This window comes from Heptranchias perlo, unplaced genomic scaffold (genome assembly GCF_035084215.1).
Source record: "Heptranchias perlo isolate sHepPer1 unplaced genomic scaffold, sHepPer1.hap1 HAP1_SCAFFOLD_54, whole genome shotgun sequence".
Lineage (NCBI taxonomy): Eukaryota > Metazoa > Chordata > Chondrichthyes > Hexanchiformes > Hexanchidae > Heptranchias > Heptranchias perlo.
In genome coordinates this window covers 3722628-3748748 of record NW_027139559.1, presented here as the reverse complement: position 1 = coordinate 3748748, position 26121 = coordinate 3722628, and the positions used below count along the sequence as shown (strand labels likewise).

The 26121-nt window shown below is 43.1% G+C and overlaps 1 long non-coding RNA gene across 1 annotated transcript in view; it reads right to left on the bottom strand.

Moving 5' to 3' along the window:
• Positions 1–434: 434 nt before the first annotated feature.
• Positions 435–26121, bottom strand: part of LOC137315156 (uncharacterized) — a 52537-nt gene continuing 26850 nt past the window's right edge. Inside the window, exons 4-5 of the long non-coding RNA XR_010961329.1 lie at positions 20331–20426; positions 435–1035 (exon numbers count right to left, since the gene is read on the bottom strand). This is a non-coding gene — a long non-coding RNA (uncharacterized lncRNA). The remainder of the gene's footprint in view (positions 1036–20330; positions 20427–26121) is intronic.

The window sequence follows — 26121 nt, the reverse complement described above, 5'->3', positions numbered from 1 at the left end:
GCAGGAGAGATGGGTCAGATTTAGTGTTGCGGCAAGATTAGAGATGTTTCAGGCGTATGCTATGCAATGTTACAGAGCTTAGAGATGTTTCGGGCCCATGTTATGCAATGTTACAGAGTTTAGAGATGTTTCAGGTCTATGTTATACAATGTTACAGAGTTTAGAGATGTTTCAGGCCTATGTTACACCATGTTACAGAGTTTAGAGATGTTTCAGGCCGATGTTATACAATGTTACAGAGTTTAGAGATGTTTCAGATCTATGTTATACAATGTTACAGAGTTACAATTGTTTCAGGCCTGTGTTATAGAATGTTACAGAGTTCAGAGATGTTTCAGGTCTATGTTATACAATGTTACAGAGTTTAGAGATGTTTCAGGTCTGTGTTACACAATGTTGCAGAATTTAATGATGTTTCAGGTCTGTGCTGCACGTTGTTGCGGAGATTACAACTGTTTCAGCCCTTTATTGTTCATTGTTGCAGAGATTACAGATGTTTCAGGCCTATCTTACATTTATAGAGAGTTCTACCCTCCAGCAGTTCCTTTGATAGGCAGATGCAAAGAATTTGTTTCCCTGAACGCCAACGTTGGAAAGTAAACTGAAAGTGTCAGCACCTGTTCTCGGAAGTGGCCGGTTAGCTCAGTTGGTTGGAACACTGAAAAAGCATTTTCATGTTGGTCCTGTCAGTCCCCGATCATTCCGTGTCATTTTAAAAGGGAAGCGCTCTCTGTCCTGGGTCAATACTTGTCTGTTTGAAAGGTGTGTGCTGTCAGTCCCGGATCATTCTGTGTCAGTTTAAAAGGGATGTGCTGTCAGTCCCGGATCATTCTGTGTCTGTTCAAAAGGGGTGTGCTGTCAGTCCCGGATCATTCTTTGTCTGATTGAAAGGCTTTTGCTGTCAGTCCCAGATCATTCCGTGTGAGATTGAAGGGGATGTGCTGTCAGTCCCGGATCAGAGAATCAAGTTTCTGTTCAGAGCTTGAACCCGTAGACGACTCGATCACACTGGAGATCACAACCAACTGAGGAGAACTGGGGCATGAAAAGCATTCAATTAATGAAACAAGTACTTCAAACAGGAAGTATTGTCCCGACACAGAAATACGGAGATCAGAGAAATCTGTAACAGAGGCAAAGCAATATAGAAGGGAGATTTTAATTTTAACACAGATTGGGACAGAAAGGCAATACATTTCTAGAATGCATCTAGGACAGTTTTCAGTAACAATATCATTGAACTGAGAGGTTACATATGTCTGGAAAGAGAGAACAGGCTGGGGCTCTTTTCTCTGGAAAAGAGAAGACTGAGGAGTGACCTGATCGAAGTATTTAACATTATTGATGTGTTTGACGGGATAGACGGAGAGAAGATATTTCCACTTGCAGGGGAGACCAGAACCAGGGGTCATTATTATAAGATAGTCACTAATAAATGGAATTGAATCGAATAATGAATTCAGTAAAAACTTCTTTACCAGAGACTGGTGAGAATGTGAAACTCGCTACCACAAAAAGCAGTTGAGACGAACAGCAAAGATGCATTTAAGGCGAAGCGAGATAAGCACATGAGAGAGAAAGAACAGAAGAACGTAAAAATGGGAGCAGGAGTAGGCCATCCGGCCCCTCGAGCCTGCTCCACCATTCAATCAGATTATGCTTGATCTTCTATCTCAACTCCACTCTCCCGCCCGTTCCTCAAATTCCTTGATTTCCCTGGAGCCCAAAAATCTATCAATCGCAGCCTTGAATATACTCAACGATTGAGCATCCACAGCCCTGTGGATAGAGAATGCCAAAGATTCACATCCCTCTGAGTAAATAAATTCCTCCTCATCTCAGTCTTAAATGGCCGGCCCCTTAACTGAAGGCTATTCCCCCTTTTTCTACACTCAACAGCGAAGGGAAATAACCACTCAGCATCTATCCTGTGAAGCCCCCCTCAGAATCTTATATTATATTTGATATGTTTCAATGTGATGAGAAAGGAATAGAAGGACATGTTGATGGGTTTAGATGAAGAAGCATGGGAGGGGGCTCGTTTGAAGCATGAACACTGGCATGGAACTGTTGGGCCGAATGGTTTGTTTCTGAGCTGTACAGTCTCCGAAATCCAGGAATGTTACCACAGATTCGGCCCGTCATACCTGTGCTGGCTCTTTGAATGAACTGCCCAACTTAGTCCCACACACCAGCTTGCAAATTAGTCCAGTTCAAGAATATGTCTAATTGCCATTTGAAAGTTCCGATGGAATGTGCTTCCACCGCTCTTTCAGATCTTGCATTCTAAATTATAATAAAGCTCAGTGAAAGGGGGGTTCTCATTTCCACTCTAGATCTATTGCCAATTAGTTTACTATCACGAAGAGGAGAGGTACTTAGAGAGATTAGAGGGCAAGAAAAATGGAGAGAGAGCGTAGAGGTCGAGCAACTTAGAGAGAGAGCGAGAGAGTAGGGTGAGAAAGAGAGAGAGAGAGAGCAAAAGGAGACAGAGAAAGTAGAGGGAGAAAGAGTGGGGGAGAGAGAGAGGAAGAGTAAGGTGAGAAAGAGAGAGAGTAGAGAGAGAGATTCAGAGAGAGAAAAGAGGGGATGAGACAGAGACAAGAGGAAGAGTAGGAGAGCACACAATGATAAAAAAAAGAAAGAGGGGGAGATAGAAAAAGACAAGGGGGAGAGTGAGAGAGACCGACAGAGGGACAAGAGAGAGAGAAATTGGCAGAGAGAGCGAAAAAGTGGAGAGAGGGAGAGACGGGGACAGAGCGAGTGATAGAGACTGGTCAGAGAGAGAGAGAGTAGAATGATAGAGAGAGAGAGAGAAAGAATCAGGATCACAGCTTCACAGGGACGTTGATTCACGGAGAATGGGGGGAGGCAGTGAACTCTGGGGAAGGCCCAGGCAACATCCCGGCCTCTTTTAGTAGATCTCACCCGGTGTGCGACTGACACCCACACACGGTGCATGGTAGTGTTGATAGAGCTTTACTCTGTATCTAACCTCTGTTGTATCTGCCCTGGGAGTGTTGAAGGGACGGTGTAGGAGGAGCTTTACTTTGTATCGAACCCGAGTTGTTCATGCCGTGGTTGACGGTTGTTTTTTAGACTGGAAGGCTGTTTCCATTCGGGTCCCGCAAGGCTCAGTAGCAGGTCTCTTGCTTTTTGTGGTATATATTATTGATTTGGCCTTGAATGTGCGGAGCTTGACCATGAAGTTTGCAGATGATACAAACATTGGCCGTGTGGTTGATCGTGAGGAGGAACGCTGTCGACTTCAAGGCGATATCAATTGACTGGTCAGGTGGGCAGAAAGGTGGCAAATGGAATTCAATGCAGAGAAGTGTGAGGAAATGCATTTGGGAAAGGCAAACAAGGCAAGGGATTACACAATAAATGGGGGATACTGAGAGGAGTCGAGGAACCAACGGACCTTGGAATGCATGTCCACAGATCCCTGAAGGTAGCAGGGCAGGTAGATCAGATGGTTCAAAATGCATACGGGATACTTTCCTTTATTAGCGAGGCACAGAATACAAGAACAGGGAGGTTATGCAAGAACCGCATTAAACATTGATTAGGCCACAGCTTGAGTACTTGCTACAGTTCTGGTTACCACATTACAGTCAAGATGTGATTGCACTAGAGAGGGGACAGAAGAGATTTGCGAGTATGTTGCCAGAGCGGGAGAATTTTAGCTATGAGCAAAGATTGAACATGCTAGTTTTTTTTTGGAATAGATGTACAATAAAGCTCCGTCAACACGAACACAGAAATATTCAGAACGGGGTCTTTGTTTAGAGTGGTGTCTGTGTTCAGAGTGTGGTCTGTGTTCAGAGTTTGGTCTGTGTTCAGAGTGGGGTTTGTGTTCAGAGTGGGGTCTTTGTTCAGAATGGGGTCTGTGTTCAGAGTGCGGTCTGCGTTCAGAGTGGAGTCTGTGTTCAGATTGGGACCTGTGTTCAGAGTGGTGTCTGTGTTCGGACTTTGGTCGGTGTTCAGAGTGGAGTCTGGGTTCTGAGAGGAGTCTCTGTCCCGTGGGGGATCTGTGTTCCGTGCCAGGCTTTGTTTATCAATCGATAACGCAGAATAATTTATGAAGGATTCAACTGCGTGCATGCTGTGTGAGAGAGTGCAGCTTAAAGAGATAGATGGAGGCAAAGCTCTCTGAAGAAATTGGTTTTAAAGCAGCTTTTGAAGGCACTTGCAGACACCTTACAGCCTCTTTACATTTCAGGATACATTAAGGGCATCTTTTCATTACTGCCACTAAATATTTCAAGGCCTGAACTCCGCACAGTAATTTTGTCTCCAGTATTTAGTTCCCAGGGGTGAATGTTCACAGTGTTCCCCCCATGTGAAACAGGGCGGTGTATTAGAGTTTGTTCTGGATACAGTTTTGTGAGAATTAAGTATTTAAATGAACAGAATTCCTCCATCCCCCCGAGCAATCTCTGTCCCTTATGAAAAGATATTCTGTCGATGAGGTTGTTTTGTTGCTTTGTATGCAAAGTAAGCAATTCATTTGCAAAATGTACAAATTTTTTCGGTTGCTGAGTCAGGCTGGTAAAATGTGGAAAACTAAAAGCAGATTTAAAGACAATTCAAAGAAAGAACTAAAGTGGAGGAGAGGAGAATTAAGGGATGGGGAGGAAAGGGGAATGGAACTGACATATGGAATGTTCCAAAGATGGGTGGAGCCAAGGGGATGAAGGAGAAATGAGGAGAGAGGAACAGCGTCGTCCAGATGTAAAATAAAGCTCTTTCGATACGAACACAGAAATCTTCAGAGTGGGGTCTGTGTTCAGAGTGGATTCTGTGTTTAGAGTGGGGTCTGTGTTCAGAGTGGGGTCTGTGTTCTCAGTGTGGTCTGTGTTCAGAGTGGGATCTGCGTTCAGTGTGGGGTCTGTGTTCCGAATGGGTTTGTGTTCAGTGTGTGGACCGTATTCAGAGTGGGTTCTGATTCAGAGTGGCTCTGTGTTCAGAGTGAGGACTGTATTCGCCGTGGGTTCTGTGTTTTGATTGGGGTCCACGCTCAGAGTGGGTTCTGTGTTGAGAGGAGAGACTGTGTTCACAGTTGGATCTGTGTTCAGAGAGCGCTCCGTGCTCAGAGTGGGGCCCGTGCTCAGAGTGGTGTTCGTGCTCAGAGTGGTGTTCGTGTCCAGAGTGGGGTCCGTGCTCATTGTGGGGTCTGTGTTCTGAGTGGCAACAGTGTTCAGAGTGGGGTTTATGGGTTCAGAGTGGTGTCTGTGTTCAGAGTGGGACTGTGTTCAGAGAGGGGACTGTTTTCAGAGTGGGGCCTGTGTTCAGAGTGCTATCTTTCTTCAGAGTGGTGTCTATGTTCAGAGTGGTGTCTGTGTTCACAGTGTGGTCTGTGTTCACAGTGGGGTGTATGTGTTCAGAGTGGGGTCGATGTTAACAGTGTGGCCTGTCTTCGGAGTTGTGTCTGTGTCCAGAGTGGTGCCTGTGTTCAGAGTGGGGTCTGTATTCAAAGTGGGGCTTGTGTTCAGAGTGCTGTCTTTCTTCAGAGTTGTGTCTGTGTTCAGAGTGGTGTCTGTGTCCATAGTGATGCCTGTGTTCAGAGTGGTGTCTGTGTTGAAAGTTGGGCCTGTGTTCTGAGTGGCTCTTTTGTTCAGAGTGGGGTCTTTTTTACACAGTGATCTCTGTGTTCAGAGTGGGGTGTCTGTGTCCAGAATGGTGCCTGTGTTCAGAGTGGTGCCTGTGTTCAGAGTGGGGTCTGTGTCCAGAGTGAGGTCTGTGTTCAGAGTGGGGTCTGTGTTCAGAGTTGGGTCTGTGTTCAGAGTTGGGCCTGTGTTCAGAGTTGGGTCTGTGTTCAGAGTTGGGTCTGTGTTCAGAGTGAGGTCTGTGTTCAGAGTGAGGTCTGTGTTCAGAGTGGTGACTTGCTCATAATGGGGTCTGTGTACCGACTTTGGTCTGTGTTCAGAGTGGAGTCTGTGTTCTGAGAGGAGTCTCTGTTCCGTGTGGGATCTGTGTTCACTGTCAGGTTTTGTTTATCAATCAATAACTCAGAATAATTTATAAAGGATTCAACTCCGTGCATACTGTGTGAGAGAGTGCAGTTTGAAGAGATAGATGGAGGCAAAGCTCTCAAAACAAATTTGTATAATGCAGCTTTTGAAGGCACTTGCAGACATCTTACAGCCTCTTTACAATTCAGGATATATTTAAGACATCTTTACATTAATGGGACGAAATAGCTCAAGGCCTGAACTCCGCACAGTAATTTTTTCTCGGGTATTTAGTTCCCAGGGCTGAATGTTCATAGTGTTCCCCTCCTGTGACACAGGGCGGTGTCTCATAGTTTGTTCTCGATACAATTTTGTGAGAATTACGCCTTTAACTAAACAGAATTCCTCCCTCCCCCTGAGCAAGCTTTGTCCCTGATGGAAATGGATTCTGTCGATGAGATGACTTTGTTGCGAGGAATTCAAATTCAGGAATTAAGCTGAAGGTCCTGCCTCACAGTTTCGGACAGAATATTGATTGAATTCGAAATTCAACAAGACAGATAGCTCCGTTCCCCCTGAGCAATCCCTGTCCCGCATGAAAATATATTCTGTCGATGACGTGGCTTTGTTCCTTGGTATGCAAAGTAACGAATTCATTTCGAAAATGACCAAAATGTTACAGTTACTGAGTCAGGCAGGTAAAATGGGGAAAATAAAAAGCAGATTTAAAGAAGTTTTGCAGAAAGAATTAAAGTGAAGGAGAGGAGAATTCGGAATGAAGAGGTCTGGGGAATGTAAATGACATATGTAATGTTCCAAACGTGGGTGGAGCCACGGGAGTTGAAGGAGAAGTGGGGAGAGATGAAAGTATCGTCCAGATGTAAAATAAAGCTCTGTCTACACGAACACAGGAATCTTCAGCGTGGGGTCTGTGTTCAGAATGGGTTTCTGTGTTCAGACTTGGATTTGACTTCAGTGTGATGACGATGTGTTGATTAGACTCTATGTTCAGAGTTGGGCCTGTGTACAGAGTGGGCAGTATGTATTCAGAGTGGGCCCTGTGTTCAGATTGGTGTCTTTGTTCTGAGAGGAGTCTGTGTTCCGTGTCGGATCTATGTTCAGTGTCAGGCTTTGTTTATAAATAGATACCTCAGACTAATTTAAAAAGGATTCGACTGCTTGCAGAATGTGAGAAAAAGTGCGGCTTGAAGAGATAGATGGAGGCAAAGCTCTTTGAAGAAATGGGTTTTAAAACAGCTTTTGAAGGCACTTGCAGACACCTTAGACCCTCTTTACAATTAAGGACATATGAAGGGCATATTTACATTCCTGGCACTAAATAAGTTGAGGCCTGAACTCCGCACTGTAATTTTATCTCTTTATTTAGTTCGCTGGGGTGAATGTTAATAGTGTTCCCCTCCTGTGACACAGGGCGGTGTCTCATAATTTGTTGTCAAAACAATTTTATGAGAATTAAGCCTTTAACTGAACAGAATTCCTCCTTCCCCCTGAGCAATCTCTGTCCCGTATGAATATATATTATGTCCATGAGGTGGCTTTCTTGCTAGGAATCCGAAGTATGGAATTAAGTTGAAAACTGACCTAAGAGTTATGTTTACAGAGGAAAGCTTCTAAAATGGGGAAAATAAAAGCAGATTTACAGCAGACTTAGAGAAAGAAGTAAAGTGGAGGAGAGGAAGATTCGATGAGGAAGAGGAAGGGGAAATGTAAATGACATAACTAATGATACAAAGATGGGTCGTGCCAAGGCGATGGGGCGGGGTGAAGGAGAAGTGAGGGGAGAGGAACAGCATCGTCCAGATGTGCAATCTGTATTCAGTGCCAGGCTTTGTTTGCAAATAGATATCGTAGATTGCTTTACAAAGAATTCAGCAGCGTGCAGAATGTGAGGGACAAACAGTGCGGGGTAAGGAGATAGGGGGAGAAAATAAGTTTGAAGAAAAAGGATTTAAGTCGGTTTTTGATGGCACTTGAATGGCACCTTAATGCAACTTTATCAGTTCAGGGACTATTGAGGATTTATTTCATTACTGGCACGAAATATGTTCGGGTCTGAGCAAAACATAACAATTCTACCTGAGATCTGTCGATCCCAGGGTTGAATGTTAGGAGCGTTTCTCCTCGTGTGACACAAAGTCCTGTCTCACAGTTTGTTTTGGACAGAATATTGTTTGAATTCCACCTTCTAAAAAACAGATACCTCAGTTGCCCCTGAGCAATCTGTGTCCCTTATGAAAACGTATTCTGTTGATGAAGTGGCTTTGTTCCATTGTATGCAAAGCAAGCAATTAATTTGTATCATGACCAAAATATTTCAGTTACTGGGTCAGGCTGGTAAAATGGGGAAAATAAAAAGCAGATTTAAAGAAGATTTACAGAAAGAACTAAAGTGGAGGAGAGGAGAATTCGGGGATGAAAAGGAGAGGAGAATGTAAATGACATATGGAATGTTCCAAAGGTGGGTGGAGCCACGGGGGTGAAGGAGAAGTGAGGAGAGAGGAACAGCATCGTCCAGGTGTACAATAAAGAGAGCAACAGCATCGTCCAGATGTGCAATAAAGCTCTGTCAACACTAACACAGCAATCTTCAGAATGGGGTCTGTGTCCAGTGTCGGGTCTGTGTTCAGAGTGGGGCCTGCTTTCAGAGTGGTGTCTTTGTTCAGATTGGGGTGCATGTGTTCAGAGTGGGGAATATGTGTTCATAGTGGGGTATATGTGTTCAGAGTGGTGTCTGTGTTCAGAGTGCTGTCTTTGTTCAGAGTGGTGTCTTTGTTCAGAAGGGAGCCTGTGTTCAGAATGGTGTGTATGTGTTCAGAGTGGGACGTATGTGTTCAGAGTGAGGTCTGTATTCAAATTGGGTTTTTTGTTCAGAGTGATGTCTGTGTTCAGAGTGGGGTCCGTGTTCAGAGTGGTGTCTGTGTTCAGAGTGGTGTCTGTGTTCAGAGTGGGGTCTGTGTTCAGAGTGGGGTCTGTGTTCAGAGTGGGGTCTGTGTTCAGAGTGGGGTCTGTGTTCAGAGTGGTGTTTGCGTTCAGTGTGATGCCTGCATGTGGAGTGGGGTCTGTGTTCAGAGTGGGGTCTGTGTTCAGAGTTGGGCCTGTGTTCAGAGTGCTGTCTTTGTTTAGAGTGGGGTCTGTGTTCAGAGTGGGGTCTGTGTTCAGAGTGGTGTTTGCGTTCAGTGTGATGCCTGCATGTGGAGTGGGGTCTGTGTTCAGAGTGGGTTTTGTGTTCAGAGTTGGGCCTGTGTTCAGAGTGCTGTCTTTGTTCAAAGTGGGGTCTGAGTTCAGTGTGTAGTCTGTGTTCAGAGTGTGGTGTATGTGTTCAGAGTGTTGTCTGTGTTTAAAGTGTGTCCTGCGTTCAGAGTGGGGTCTGTGTTCAGAGTGGGGCCTGTGATCAGTGTGGGGCCTGTTTTCAGAGTCGGGCCTGTGTTCAGAATGGTGTCTTTGTTCAGATTGGTGTGCATGTGTTCAGAGTGGTGTATATGTGTTCAGACTGGTGTCTGTGTTCAGAATGGGGTGTATGTGTTCAGAGTGGGGTGTAGGTGTTCAAAGTGAGGTCTGTATTCAAAGTGGGGCCTGTGTCCAGAGTGAGCTCTCTGTTCAGAGTGGGGCCTGTGGTCGGAGTGTGGTTTTTGTTCAGAGTGAGGTTTGTGTTCAGAGTGGTGTCTTTTTTCAGAGTGAGCTCTGTGTTCAGAGTTGGGCCTGTGTTCAGAGTGCTGTCTTTGTTCAGAGTGGGGCCTGTGTTCAGAGTGGGGTCTGTGTTCCATGTGGGATCTGTGTTCAGTGTCAGGCTTTGTATATCAATCGATAACTCAGAATAATTAATAAAGAATTCAACTGCGTGAATTTTGTGTGAGAGTGCAGCTTGAAGAGACAGATGGAGGCAAAGCTCTCTGAACACATTGGTTTTAAAGCAGCTTTTGAAGGCACTTGCGTACACCTTACAGCCTCTTTACAATTCAGGATATAGTAAGGGCATCTTTTCATTAGTGGCACTCAATATTTCAAGGCCTGAACTCCGCACAGTAATTTTATCTCGGGTATTTAGTTCCCAGGGGTGAATGTTCAAAGTTTTCCGCCATGTGACACAGGGCGGTGTCTTATAGTTTGTTCTGGATACAATTTTCTGAGAATTAAGCATTTACCGAAAGAGAATTCCTCCTTCCCCCTGAGCAATCTCTGTCCCGTATGAAAATATATTCTGTCGATGAGGTGGCCTTGTTCTTTGAATGCAAAGTAAGCAGTTCATTTGGAAAATGAACAAAATTGTTCGGTTACTGTGTCAGGCTGGTAAAATGGGAAAATAAAAAGCAGATTTAACGAAGATTTACAGAAAGAACTAAAGTGGAGGAGAGGAGAATTGGGGGATGAAGTGGAAGGAGGAATGAAAATGACATATGTAATGTTCCAAAGTTGGGTGGAGCCAAGGGGCTGAAGGAGAAATGAGGAGAGAGGAACAGCGTCGTCCAGATGTACAATAACGTTCTTTCTATAAGAACACAGAAATCTTCAGAGTGGGGTCTGTGTTCAGAGTGGGTCTGTGTTCAGAATTGTGTCTGTGTTCTGAATTGTGTCTGTGTTCAGAGTGGGGTCTGTTTTCAGAGTGTTGTCTGTTTTCAGAGTGGGGTCTGTGTTCAGAGTGGGGTCTGTGTTCAGAGTGGGGTCTGTGTTCAGAGTGAGGTCTGTCTTCAGAGTGGAATCTGCGATCAGTGTGAGGTCTGTGTTCAGAATGGGGTTTGTGTTCAGTGTGGGGACTGTATTCAGAGTGGGATCTGCTTCAGAGTGTCTCTGTGTTCAGAGTGGGGAATGTGTTCGCCGTGGGGTCTGTGTTTAGTTTGGGGTCCGTGCTCAGAGTTGGATCCGTGCTCAGAGTGGGGTCTGTGCTCATTGTGGGGTCTGTGTTCATTGTGGGGTCTGTGTTCTGAGTGGTGACAGTGTTCAGAGTGGGGTGCTTGTGTTCAGAGTGATGTCTGTGTTCAGAGTGGTGTCCTGTGTTCACAGTGGTGTCCTGTGTTCAGAGTGGTGTATGTGTTCAGAGTGTGGTGCTTGTGTTCAGAGTGGGGTGCTTGTGTTCAGAGTGGGGTCAGTGTTCATAGTGTTGTCCTGTGTTCAGAGTGGTGTCCTGTGTTCAGAGTGGTGTCTGCGTTCAGAATGGTGTCCTGTGTTCAGAGTGGTGTCCTGTGTTCAGAATGGTGTCCTGTGTTCAGAGTGGTGTCTGTGTTCAGAGTGGTGTCCTGTGTTCAGAGTGGTGTCCTGTGTTCAGAGTGGTGTCTGTGTTCAGAGTAATGTCCTGTGTTCACAGTGGTGTCCTGTGTTCAGAGTGGTGTCCTGTGTTCAGAGTGGTGTCCTGTGTTCAGAGTGGTGTCCTGTGTTGAGAGTGGTGTCCTGTGTTCAGAGTGGTGTCCTGTGTTCAGAGTGTGTCCTGTGTTCAGAGTGGTGTCCTGTGTTCAGAGTGGTGTCCTGTGTTCAGAGTGGTGTCCTGTGTTCAGAGTGGTGTCCTGTGTTCAGAGTGGTGTCTGTGTTCAGAATGGTGTACTGTGTTCAGAGTGGTGTCCTGTGTTCAGAGTGTTGTCCTGTGTTCAGAGTGGTGTCCTGTGTACAGAGTGGTGTCTGTGTTCAGAGTGTGTCCTGTGTTCAGAGTGGTGTCCTGTGTTCAGTGTGGTGTTCTGTGTTCAGAGTGGTGTCCTGTGTTCAGAGTGGTGTCCTGTGTTCAGAGTGGTGTCTGTGTTCAGATTGGGGTGTATGTGTTCAAATTGCGGCCTGTGTTCAGAGTGTTGTCTGTGTTCAGCGTTGTCTGTGTTGAGAGTGGTGTCTGTGTTCAGAGTTGGGTGTGTGTTCAGAGTATGGCCCGTGTTCAGAGTGGTGTCCTGTGTTCAGAGTGTTGTCTGTGTTCAGAGTGGTTTCTTTGTTCTGAGAGGAGTCTGTGTTCAGTGTCGGATCTGTGTTCAGTGTCAGGCTTTGTTTTTAAATTGATACCTCAAACTATTTTATAAAGGATTCATCTGCTTGCATAAAGTGAGAGAAAGTGCGTCTTAAAGAGAAAGATGGAGGCAAAGCGGTCTGAAGAAATTGGTTTTAAAACAGCTTTTGAAGGCACTTGTAGACACGTTCGAGCCACGTTACAATTCAGGACATATTAAGGACATCTTTACATTACTGGCACTAAATATTTTTAGGCCTCATCATCGCACTATAGTTTTATCTCAGCTATTTCGGTCCCAGGTGTGAATGTTCACAGTGTCTTATAGTTTGTTCTGGATACAATTTTGTGAGAATTGCGCCTTGAACTAAACAGAATCCCTCCTTCCCACTCAGCAATCTCGATATATTCTGTCGATGAGCTGGCTTTGTTACTAGGAACCAGATTAAGGAATTAAGTTAAAAACTGACCAAAGTGTCATATTTACAGAGAAAAGCAACTAAAATGGTGGAAATAACAAGCAGATTTACAGCATACTCAGAGAAAGAAATAAAATGGAGGAGAGGAAGGTTCGATGAAGAAGAGGAGGGGGAAATCTAAAGGACATAAGTAATGATACAAAGCGGGGTGAAGCCACGGGGGATGAAGGAGAAATGAGGGGAGAGGAACAGCATCGTCCAGATGTACAATAGAGTTTCCTGTACACTAAAAGACATCTTCAGAATGGAGTCTGTGTTCAGTGAGGGAATCTGTGTTCAGAGTATGGCCCTAATGCAATGGTTGTCGGTATTCAGAAACTGGCTTTCTTTATAAAGAGTTACCTCAGATTACTTTATAAAGAATTCGATTGCACGCAGAATGTGGGAGAGAGAGAGAGAGAGAGCGGTTTAAAGAGAAAATGGAGGAAAAGCCTGTTGAAGAAATCGGCTTCTTTTGCGTGCACATGATCGGCACCTCAGAGCAACGCTGCCAATTCAGGGTCTTATTAAGAACACCGGTTCTCACAGCTACATTGATAACATCGCCTCCCACCCCGCTTCCTGTGGGCTCTGTGTTCCCAGAGTGGGGACAGTTTTCAGAGTGGGGACAATGTTCAGTTTCGGTCTGTGTTCAGTGTCAGGCTTTGTTTGTAAATAGATATCGTAGATTACTTTACAAAGAATTCAACATCTCGCAAACTGTGATGCAGAGGCAGTGCGCGGCAACGAGATAGGCGGAGAAAATAAATTTGAAGAAACAGGTTTTAAACAGGTTTTAAGCAGGTTTTTGAAGGCACTCGAAAGGCACCTTAGAGCAACTTTATCAGTTCAGGGACTATTTGGATATCTTTCATTACTGGAACGAAATATATACGGGTCTGAGCTCCACACAGCAATTTTATCTGAAACCTTTAGTCCCAGGGCTGATTGGTCTGTCGATGAGGTGGCCTTGTTGCTTGGTATACACAGTAAGGAATTAAATTGGAAAATGATCAAAATGTTTCAGTTACTGGGACAGGCAGGTGAAATGAGGAAACAAAATGCAGAATTAAAGAAGATTTACAGAAAAAAGTAAAGAGGATGTGAAGAGAATTCGGGGATGAAGAGGAGGGGGGAATGTAAATGACATACGTAATGTTCCAAAGGTCGGTGGAACCAGGAGGGTGAAGGAGAAGTGAGGAGAGAGGAACAACATCGTCCAGATATACAATAAAGCTCCATCAATGCTAACATAGATATCTTCAGATTGGGGAATTTGTTCGAAGCAGGGTCTGTGTTCATCATGGGTTCTGTGTCAGAGTGGGTCTGTGTTCACAGTGAAGTCCGTGCTCAGAGTGGGTTTTGTGCTGAGATGGGGGTCCGTTTTGAGAGTGGGGGCCTTGCTCAGAGTGGGTTCTGTGTTCAGAGTGGGGACCGTGTTCAGACTGCGGCCCGTGTTCAGAGTGCGGCCGTGTTCAGGGTCCGGCCGTGTTCAGTGTGCGGCCCATGTTCAGACTGCGGCCCGTGTTCAGGATGCGGCCCTGTTTATAAATGGGTAACTCAGAGGAGTACTCGAGAGCAAAATGCTCAATTGGTGGTGGGCGAATTTCAGTGGGATGAGAACGGTTCTGCCCGGGTAAATTGGAATCAAAGAGTGGCAGGCAAAACTGTAATTGAATAATGGGTAGCCTTTCAAGTGGAGATGAATCAGGTACAGTCTGGATACATTCCCACGATTGGGAAAGGTAGGGAAACTAAGGCCAGATCTCCCTGGATGACGAAGAAATAGTGAGTTAAATGAAGCAGGGAAAAAAGGGGGCGTATGACAGATGTCAGGTTGATAATACAAGTGAGAATCAGGCTGAATGTAAAACGTTCAGAGTGGAAGTGGAAAAGGAAATGAGAGGGGCAAAGAGAGAATAGACTGGCAGCTAATCCGGGACGATATTAACCGTCACTTGATCAAGTGGGGATTAATTAAGGAAAGCCAGCACGGAATTGTTAAAGGACGATCGTGTTTAACAAACTTGATTGAGTTATTTGATGAGGTAACCGAGAGGTTTGATAAGGGCAATGCGGTTGATGTTGTGTATATGGACTTCCAAAAGGCGTTTGACAATGTGTTGCATAATAGGCTGTCATCAATGTTGAAGCCCCATGGGATAAAAGGGGCAGCAGGGATTCACTAAGTGACAGCAGAAAGATAATAATGGTGAACGATTTTTTTTCGGACTGGAGGGCTGTGCAGTGGTGTTCCCCAGTGGTCGGTACTGGGACCACAGCTTTTTTGATATATATTAATGACTTGCACTTGGGTGTATAGGGCAGAATTTCAAAATTTGCAGATGAAACAAAACTTGGAGGTGCAGTGAACAGTGAGGAGGATAGTAATATACTTCAAGAGGATATAGACAGCTTGGTGGACTGTGCGGACACGGGACAGATGGAATTTAACGCAGAGAAGTGCGAAATGATACATTTTGTTGGAAAGAACGAAGGGAGCCAGTATGGATGGAAGGGCGCAATTCTAAAAGCCGTTCAAGAACAGAGAGATATTGGGGTATATGTGCACAAATCTTTGAAGGTGGCAGGGAAGTTTGAAGATGCGGTTTAAAAAGCATACGGGATCCTGGGCTTTATCAATAGAGACACAGAGTACAAAGTGTGGAATTCATGATGTACCATTATAAAACACTGGTTCGGCCACTACTGGAGTATTGTGCCCAGTTCTGGGCACGGCACTTTAGGAAAAATCAAAGGCCTCAAAGAGGATGCAGAAGAGATTTACTAGAATGGTTCCGTACATCATGTTTCATTGGATTACTGTTCTGGGAATTTACCATCCCCTCCTCGCTGCTGCTGCTGCTTCTGGTCCGACTCGATATCCAGCTATTAATTAGAAAACGCGTGTTTCACAAATTACTGTTCTTGTCATTTACCATTCCCTCCCCTTTCTATTGGTGTCCCTGGTAATTCTTTATATCCAGCTGTTAATTCTATAAACCATGATTCCATGTATTACTTTTCTAGTCATTTATTGTGCCCGCCTAACTGCTCTCGGTGTCCCTGGAAATTCTCGATATCTAGCTATTAGTTCTATACACCATAAGTCACTTTATTAACGTTCCAGTCATTTACTGTGCCCGCCTAACTGCTCTCCGTGTCCCTGGTAAGTTTTATATCCAGTTATTAATTATGGTGTTTAACTGTGCGACTGTTCTTCCCGTTTCCTGTCTGCTCATCGCTGATGATGCTATTGTTGATAAGTCTCTATATCCAGCTATTAGTTTTTAAACTATATTTCACTGTATTACTGTTCTCGTCGTTCATTGCCCCATCTTCACTTCTCCTGGAGTCCCTGATAAGACTGCATGTATTTATGGGGTTTTAGGGATGTAAGATCTAATTACGATGCTTACTGGGAAGTCTCGATAATCAGAAGGGGTTTTCTGGATGGGAGTTGGGGCGTGCAATTAAGGGAGCTCCTGTTACTTACCTATATTTGTATGATATTTCTGGAAATGAGATATAATTGCGGGGCTCTCTTGGTAATTATCTAAATTTATATCGGATTTTCATGAATTGATATGCAATTATAGAATCTCCCATTATGTGTCTATATCTAGACGATTTTCCGGCATAGTAAATGTAATTGCAGGAACCCCCCATAAGTCTCTATATCTAGATGGGTTTCCAGGATGGGAGATGTAATTATGGGGTCTGCTGGAAAATCCCGATAACCACATTGGGTTTCCTGGATGGGAGATGAAATTACGGGGTATCCTGGTACATGCCTGCATCGATACGTGGCTTCCGGATTGTAAAATATAATTAGAGGGTCTCCTTGAAAGTCTTTACATCTAGGTGAAATTTCTGAGATGGAGGATATAATTACCGGTCTCCTGGTAAGTCTGTATATTAATGTGGGTTTTGCAGGATGGGAGATGGGATCACGGGGTCGCCTGCTAAGCATGCACAGCTACATAGGGTATTCCGGATGGGAGGTGCAATTAGGGGGCCTCCTGGTAACTCTAAATATGTCAGTGGGCATTTCGGGTTTGCCAATTCAGTGTCAGTAAATACAGGATGTTCCTGAGTGTGTGTCAGTAATTGAAGGATGTTCCTGAGTGAGTGCCAGTATTAACAGGATGTTCCTGAGTGAATGTTGGTATTTACAGGATATTCCTGAGCGAGTTTCAGTATTTAAAGGATGTTCCTGGGTGAGCTTTAGTATTTACAGGGTGTTCCTGAGTGAGTGTCAGTATTTACAGGATGTTCCTGTGTGAGTGTCAGTATTTACAGGAGGTTCCTGAGTGAGTGTCAATATTTACGGAATGTTCCTCAGTGAGTGTCAGTATTTATAGTATGTTCCTGTGTGAGTGTCAGTATTTACAGGATGTTCCTGAGTGAGTGTCAGTACTTACAGGATGTTCCTGTGTGAGTGTCAGTATTTACAGGATGTTCCTGTGTGAGTATCAGTATTTACAGGATGTTCCTGTGTGAGTGTCAGTATTTACAGGATGTTCCTGTGTGAGTGGCAGTATTTACAGGATGTTCCTGTGTGAGTGTCAGTATTTACAGGATGTTCCTGTGTGAGTGTCAGTATTTACAGGATGTTCCTGAGTGAGTGTCAGTATTTACAGGATGTTCCTCAGTGAGTGTCAGTATTTACGGAATGTTCCTGAGTGAGTGTCAGTATTTACAGGATGTTCCTGTGTGAGTGTCAGTATTTACTGGATGTTCCTGAGTGAGTGTCAGTATTTACGGAATGTTCCTCAGTGAGTGTCAGTATTTACAGGATGTTACTGAGTGAGTTTCAGTATTTACTGGATGTTCCTGAGTGAGTGTCAGTATTTACAGGATGTTCCTGAGTGAGTGTCAGTATTTACAGGATGTTCCTGTGTGAGTGTCAGTATTTACAGTATGTTCCTGTGTGAGTGTCAGTATTTACTGGATGTTCCTGAGTGAGTGTCAGTATTTACAGGATGTTCCTGAGTGAGTGTCAGTATTTACAGGATGTTCCTGTGTGATTGTCAGTATTTACAGGATGTTCCTGAGTGAGTGTCAGTATTTACGGAATGTTCCTGAGTGAGTGTCATTATTTACAGGATGTTCCTGTGTGATTGTCAGTATTTACAGGATGTTCCTGAGTGAGTGTCAGTATTTACAGGATGTTCCTGAGTGAATGTCAGCATTTACAGGATGTTCCTGTGTGAGTGTCAGTATTTACAGGATGTTCCTGTGTGAGTGTCAGTATTTACAGGATGTTCCTGAGTGAGTGTCAGTATTTACAGGATGTTCCTGTGAGAGTGTCAGTATTTAAAGGATGATCCTGAGTGAGTGTCAGTATTTACAGGTTGTTACTGAGTGAGTGTCAGTATTTGCAGGATGTTCCTGTGTGAGTGTCAGTATTTACAGGATGTTCCTGAGTGAGTGTCAGTATTTACAGGATGTTCCTGAGTGAGTGTCAGTATTTACAGGATGTTCCTGTGTGAGTGTCAGTATTTACAGGATGTTCCTGTGTGAGTGTCATATTTACAGGTTGTTACTGAGTGAGTGTCAGTATTTGCAGGATGTTCCTGGGTGAGTGTAAGTATTTGCAGGATGTTCCTGAGTGAGTGTCAGTATTTGCAGGATGTTCCTGAGTGAGTGTCAGTATTTCCAAGATGTAGCTGAGTGACTGTCATTATTTTCACTCCGTTCATTTCGAATTGCGTCAACTGGATCAGTTGGTAACCGTCGCACTTTGTCAAGAGCTCAGTGATCGCAGTGTTCGGTCTGTGAACAACAATGGAGAAAACTAAACACATTATCGACCTTCCATCCGGGCGGCTCCATTTCCTCTAATACCAAACGGCTGACGCCTCCTGTGAGCCACGTTATCAAATACCTTCTGAAAACCCATATATACCGCATGTGTTACAATCCATTGACCTATATAGTCACGTCTCAACAAATCTATATCAAATTAGTCTAATCAAATGTTAAATGTCTAAAATGTATCCGTTCCAGACTTCCTCGAATCATAAAAGTTCACTAATACGAACTGAAATTACTGCTTCGAGCAGTTTGCCCACAATTGAGTGGACTAATTGGTCTCTCGTTGACGAGTTGACGCCTCCCTTCCTATTTTAACGGAGACTTTACTTGGTCTCCTTCAGTCCATCTGGATATTTTTGATAACAATTGTGTTATCAAAATTTTGCGGGTTGAAAAATTATGATCAAATTCCCTCCAATCTCCTCACTGACTTCCTTTAACACCCTGGGGTGAGTTATCTCTGGGCCCGGTGACATATCCACCTCGGCTATTAAATTCAGACCCAAATCCTTCTCTACTGTTATCTCCAACGTTGGATCTTCAGCCTCCTCTATTGCATCAAAATGTAACTTCCGCCATCATTTTTAGAAACTAAGGGAAATACTTTGTATCTCCCCAAATCTTCTTCCACCACAACTATTTTCCCATCAATTTCCTCTATCTCATCTCCACTGCTTGCTGGCCTGCAAAACCCATCGACAATTGTGATATTTCCCTTCCTATTGCATAACTGAGTACATATTGATTCTACCTTCAAATCGCTCCCTGGAACTTCATTCTGTTCTAAACCTCTCCGCCTCTCTCTTCTCCTTTAAGACGATCCTTAAAACCTACCTCTTTGACCAAGCTATTGATCACCCATCCTCATACCTCATTATGCGACTTGGTGTCAAATTGATAATCGCTCCTCTGGAGTGCCTTGGTCATTTTACCCCCTTTAGTTGCTATATGAATGCAAATTTGTTGATGTTGTTGTTCCAGCTCTGTCATAGAAACATTTATTAATTCTGGCCTCCTCTCCCCTCAAAACGTTATAACTAGAAACATTTCACCCTGTCCTGTGAAAACCAAGGCCCTGTTGTACAGACACTCCATGACATCTCTCATGATTCTGATTTTCCAAACGTGTTTGGAATGATTTGTAGATTCACAGAAATAACACACAATCTGAACTCCAATTCATTGGAATGTTGACCCGTTATCGTTTTTCTTCGCTTTTAATATCAAGTTACTTCTTCTGTCACTACTTCAAAACCTCCTTCCATTTTCCTGCTAATAACTTTTCACTATTTCATAAATTTTCTGTTCCTGCTTCAACAGTTTTATTATTTCCACTCTCTAGTCTCAGATCGAGATATTTCACACACTCCAGTCCCATCAGGTGAAACCCTCCCACTGCTCCATGTACCCAGTCTGTCAAACCATTGTTGTTTGTCCCTTTCCTTCGTCCTGAACTCACCCGAGTGTCCCAAGAACATGAACCCTTCCCTCCTGCTCCAGCCCTGCAGTCGCACATTGACCTGCCTCATATTTTCCTCCTTAAGTGTCCCAGTGCAAAGCAATCCAGAGATCACCAAATTGTGGCCTTGTTTTTCAGTATAGAGCTTAAATCTTAATATTCCCTGTATAAACCTAGTTCTATCCGTGTTTGTACTTCCTACCATGAATATATTATGCTATTCTTTACTCCCCAGAGACGGTCCCATCTGTTCCAGAATGTTGTTCTTTATGGCACTAGGGAGCCAGCTTAACATTTGCGACATGCTCAGGGCTTCAGAAGAGTCTCCCTGTACCCCTGACTAGAAAATCTCCCAGCACTATCGCTCTCCAATTCCTGTGCCCCACCTGCCTCTCACCCCTCCACCACTCGGGCTGCCCCGCACTGCTCCCTGGTTTCACATTGTTACTCAGGAGGACCATCCTGAGTCACTCTTTCTATCCCTCTTATCGTCCCGAACACCAGGTATCTATTGGACAGTTCCAATAATGAGGTCACTCCACCTGTGACTGCACTGCCCCTCTCGATGGTCACTCACTTCCCTCCATCTACATAGTATCTGCTCGGTTTCCTCTTCCTGTGTGAGCTGCAGGTTCTTGCTCGTGATTTGGACCCTTTTTCAGGACACAATTGATATTTAAAGATTGTTCTGAACCTACCGGTGTCTATTCTCATTCTTGTTGATGATGTTGGATCTTCTCCCCTATTTGGACCTTCAGCCATGGTGGTAACAGGCGTTCCAAGTTTCTGATGCTCTGTAATAAATATATTAATCGGAGGGTTAGACTGAAATATTAAAATGAGAGGGATAAAACGTCGCCTCGTTAAACGTGATACCAAATCCCTCCTCGCCCAACAGTACAACAGCTGTTAGCTCTGGAATCGAGAATTTCCCGACTGTTCGGATCAACTCTCCACATCAGGTGCGGCACAGACTGCTGCCCAGTGAAACCCAATGAGCCCCGCTGATCTCCACAACCCAGTTCAAGACGGCCGAGATTCTGCACTGGGAGCACCAATTGGTAAGATTTACTCACAGTGCAGGCCAGCACCCCGACTTATTCCTGAGGTCGTGAATATTCTGGAGGGCAAACTAGAGCGAGGTGATGAATTACCTTCACTCGGTATTACCCAGTCTGGCGCTATTGTATTTTCTTATTCACAGATTTGTTTGAATATTTTTGTTTGTTGAGTTTTGATATTAAATTCTGGTGTTTTATGAACCTGATATCTATCTACATACACAATATCGAACTGGGTGTGATTTCTCTGCTCTCTATGCGTAGTGACATTGCCCGTGTGATCATGGAGATGTGTTTTGGTTGGTGCTTCTATTTGAATATATTTATCATATCTCTCATGGTATCAGCACCTGAATAATGAGCACTGTAGGAGGTGAGGAATTTTACACCGTTCTACTAATATTAACACGAATGTATAATGTTATGAATCGTGTAACTTTAAACAGGTGCTGCACATTTATTTTTGTATTATTTTTAGGGGTCTTACAATCTCAGAAAACACCACAAATATACAAGTTGTAGATTTGACGGCTGTTTTACAATCATGATTCCACATTGTGTGTGCCTCGCTGTGTGTGCGCAAAGGCAAGAGCAACCAATCAAACTATCAGTCACACTGTGGAAATGTAAAAGAGATTAAACTCGTTCTGTAATTTCTTCAAACTATAGTTGAAGTTATTCTCTAGCTTAAATGTGCAACCTAGTTTGATACCTTGTAAGATGCAGTTATCGATTGTGTCAGTCACGCTGACACTCGTGTAATAAACGGACAACAGAAACAAAAATTACATTTACTCCTACACTAATTACATTAGTGTAATCAAACACAAGATTAACTTGTGCAGTTACTTTTTATATAAAGATTAGTGATGGAGCTTCCTCCCTTTTGGTAATGTCAGTGTTTACCATTTATCTAAAGATTAATGTTGGACCCTCCTCCCTATTGCTAATTTGTGTAGTTACTTTTCATGTAAAGATTAGTGATGGGACCTCCTCCCTATTGGTAATTTCAGTCGTTACTTTTTATATAAAGATTAGTGATGGACAATCCTGCTTGGTGGTAATTTCAATCGTTACTTTTTATATAAAGATTAGTCATGGACACTCCTGACTAGTGTTAATTTCAGTAGTTACGTTTATTTTATAAAAATCAGTGATGGCCCCTCCTCCCTTTTGGTAATTTTAGTATTTTTTTCTTTTACAAAGATTAATGATGGACCCGCCGAGCTGTTGGTAATTCCAGCAGTTACTTTATTTAAAAAGATGAGTGATGGAGCCTCCTACCTGTTGGTAATTTCAGTAGTTTCTTTTTATATTGAGATTAGTGATGGACACTCCTAATTGGTGGTAATTTCAGTAGTTATATTTTTGGCTGGAGTTTTGTAATGGGACCTCCCGCCTGTTGGTAATTTCAGTTGTTACTTTTGGTACAAAGATGAGTGATTGTTCCTCCTGCCTCGTGGTAATTTCAGTAGTTACATTATATATAAAGATTCGCCATGGACACTCCCACCTGGTGGTAATTTCAGTAGTTACTTTTCATATGAAGATAAGTGATGGACCCTCCTCTCTGTTGGAAATTTCAGTAGTTTTTTTCTTTTACCAAGATTAGTGATGGACCCCCTAGCTGTTGGAAATTCCAGTATTACTTTTTTTTAAAAGATTAGTGAAGAACCTTCCTACCTGTTGTAAATTCAGTAGTTGCTTTTTATATAAAGATTAGTGATGAACCCTCCGACCTGGTCGTAATTTCAGTGGTTACTTTCTCTATAAATATAATTGATGGACCCGCCTACCTGTTGCTAATTCCAGTAATAACTTTATTTAAAAAGATTAGTGATGGACCTTCCTCCCTTTTGTAAATTCAGTCGTTGCTTTTCATATAAAGATTTGTGGTTGACCCTCCTGCCTGTTGGTAATTTCAGTGGTTAGTTTTTATATAAAGATTAGTGATGGACCCTCCTACCTGTTGGTAATTTCAGTAATTTCTATTCTTTATAAAAAATAGAGATGGACCCTACTACCTCGTGGTGATTTCAGCAGTTACGTTTGTTATCTCAAGATGAGTGATGGACCCTCCTGCCTGTTGGTAATTTCAGTCGCTGCTTTTTATATAAAAAATAGCGTTGGACCCGACTCCCTGGTGTGAATTTAAATAGTTACTTTTGAACAAAAGATTAGTGATGGACTCTCAACCCTGATGGTAAATTCAGTAGTTTCCTTTCATGTCAAGATTTCTGATGGACACTGCCACCTGGTGGTAGTTTCAGTAGTTATTTTTTCGGTGAGGATAAGGGATGGGACCTCCTGTTGGTTGGTAATTTCAGTCGTTACTTTTTTACGTAAAGGTGAGTGATGGACCCTCCGACCTGTTGGTAATTTTGGTTGTTACTTTTTATATGAAGATTAGGGATGGACCCAACTAACTGTTGGTAATTTCACCATCCAAGATAAAGCAGCCCGCTTGATTGGCACCCCATCCATCACCCGAAACATTCACTCCCTTCACCACCGGCGCACTGTGGCTGCAGTGTGTACCATCCACAGGATGCACTGCAGCAACTCGCCAAGGCTTCTTCGACAGCACCTCCCAAACCCGCGACCTCTACCACCTAGAAGGACAAGAGCAGCAGGCACATGGGTACAACACCACCTGCACGTTCCCCTCCAAGTCACACACCATCCCGACTTGGAAATATATCGCCGTTCCTTCATCGTCGCTGGGTCAAAATCCTGGAACTCCCTTCCTAACAGCACTGTGGGAGAACCGTCACCACACGGACTGCAGCGGTTCAAGAAGGCGGCTCACCACCACCTTCTCGAGGGCAATTGGGGATGGGCAATAAATGCTGGCCTTGCCAGCGACGCCCACATCCCGTGAACGAATTAAAAAAAAGTAATTACTTTTTATACAAAGATTGGAAATGGACTCTCATACTTGTTGGTAATTTCAGTACTTTCTTTTTTTATAAACATTGGTGACGGACCCTCTTCCCTTTTGGCAATTTGAGTTGTAACTTTTTATATAAAGAGTAGTGATGACCCTTCCTACCTGCGGGTAATTTCAGTTGTCACCTTTTTACATAAAATTAGTGATGGGGCGTCCTGACCGTTGGGAATTTCAGTGCTTACTCTTTATATATAGATTAGTGATGGACCCTCTTACCTGTTGGTAATTTCAACAGTTACTTTTTTAGGTAAATATTAGTGATGTGGTCTCCTGCCTTTTGATAATTTCAGTCGTTACTTTTTATGTAAAGATTAGTGACAGGGCCTCCTGCCTTTTGGTAATTTCAGTGGTTAGTTTTTATGTAAAGATTAGTGACAGGGCCTCCTGCCTTTTGGTAATTTCAGTGGTTAGTTTTTATGTAAAGATTTGTGACGGGGCCTCCTGCCTTTTGGTAATTTCAGTGGTTAGTTTTTATGTAAAGATTAGTGACGGGGCCTCCTGCCTTTTGGTAATTTCAGTGGTTACTTTTTTATGTAAAGGTTAGTGATGGGACCCTCATACCTGCTGGTAATTTGACTCGTTCCTTTTTATATAAAGATTCGTGATGGTCCCTCCTGCCTGTTGGTAATTTCAGTGTTTACTTTTCATATAAAGATTAGTGATGGACACTCCTTCCTGTTGGTAATTTGAGCTGTTACTTTTTATATTAAGATTCGTGATGGACCTTTCTCCCTTTTGTAATTTCAGTGGTTTCTTTTTATATAAAGATTAATGATGAACCCCCGCCCACACCTGTGGGTAATTTCAGTCGTTACTTTTTCAAATGAAATTAGTGATGGACCCTCCTCCATGTTGGTAACTTCAGTGGTTACTTTTTACATAAAGATTAGTGATGGACCCTTCTCCCTGTAGATAATTTGTGTGGTTAATTTTCATGTAAGTATTAGTGATGGACCCTCCTAACCGTTGATCATTTCAGTAGTTACTTCTATATCAAGATTAGTGACCGACAATCCTAACTGGTGGTGATTTCAGTGGTTCATTTTTAAGGTAAAGATTAGTGATGGAACCCTCATAATTACTGGTAATTTCAGTAGTTACTTTTTGTATTATCATAAGTGATGGACCCTCCTACCTGGTGGTAATTTCAGTATTTACTTTTTATATAAAGATAAATGATGGCCCCTCCTCCCTGTTGGTAATTTAAGTTGTAACATTTGATATAAAGATTATTGACGGACCCTCCTCCCTGTTGGTAATTTCATTAGTTACTTATTTACATAAAATTAGTGATGGGGCCCACTGCCTTTTCGTGATTTCACTTGTTACTTCTTATACAAAGATTAGAGAGGACCCTCCTACCTGTTGGTAATTTCAGTAGTTTATCTTTTTTTGTAAAGATTATTGATGGACCCTCCTGCCTGTTGGTAATTTCAGTAGCTGCTTTTTATATAAAAAATAGCGTTGGACCCGACTGCCTGGTGTGAATTTAAGTAGTTACTTTTGAACAAAACATTAGTGATGGACTCTCAACCCTGATGGTAAATTCAGTCGTTTCCTTTCACGTCAAGATTTCTGATGGACACTGCCACCTGGTGGTAGTTTCAGTCGTTATTTTTTTCGGTGAGGATAAGGGATGGGACCTCCTGCTTGTTGGGAATTTCAGTCGTTACTTTTTTACGTAAAGGTGAGTGATGGACCCTCCGACCTGTTGGTAATTTCAGGATTTACTTTTTTAAAATCAAGATTCGCGATGCGGCCTCCTGCCTGTTGGTAAATTCAGTAGTTTATTTTTCTTTTATAAAGATTAATGATGGACACTACTTCCTGGTAGTGATTTCAGTTGTTACTTTTTTATGTAAAGATTAATGATGGACCCTCCGACCTGTTGGTAATTTCAGTCGTTACATTTTAATAAAAAATTAGTGATGGGCCTCCTGCTTGGTGGTAATTTCAGTAGTTACTTTTTATATAAAGTTTAGTAATGGGTTCCTCCTACATTTTGGTAATTTCAGCCGCTATATTTTTATGTAAAGATTAGTGATGGACACTCCTACCTGATGGTAATTTCAGTGTTTTTTTTTGTAAAGATTAGTGATGGACCTTCCCACCTGGTGGTAATTACAGTAGTTACTTATTATGTAAGCATAAGTGACGTACCCTCCTCCCTGTTGGTAATTTCAGCAGTTCCTTTTTTGATAACGATTTGTGATGGACCCTCCTACCTGTTGCTAATTTGATTTGTCACTTTTTCTCTGTTAAATTAGTGATGGGCCTCATGCCTCTCGGTAATTTCAGTGGTTACTTTTTATATGAAGATTATTGATGGAACCTCCTCCCTGTTGGTAATTTGACTTGTTACTTTTTTATAAAGATTTGTGATGGACACTCCTACCTTCTGGTAATTTCAATAGTTATTTTTTTTATTAGTTAAAGATTAGTGATGGGACATCCTGCCTGTTGGTAAATTCAGCAGTT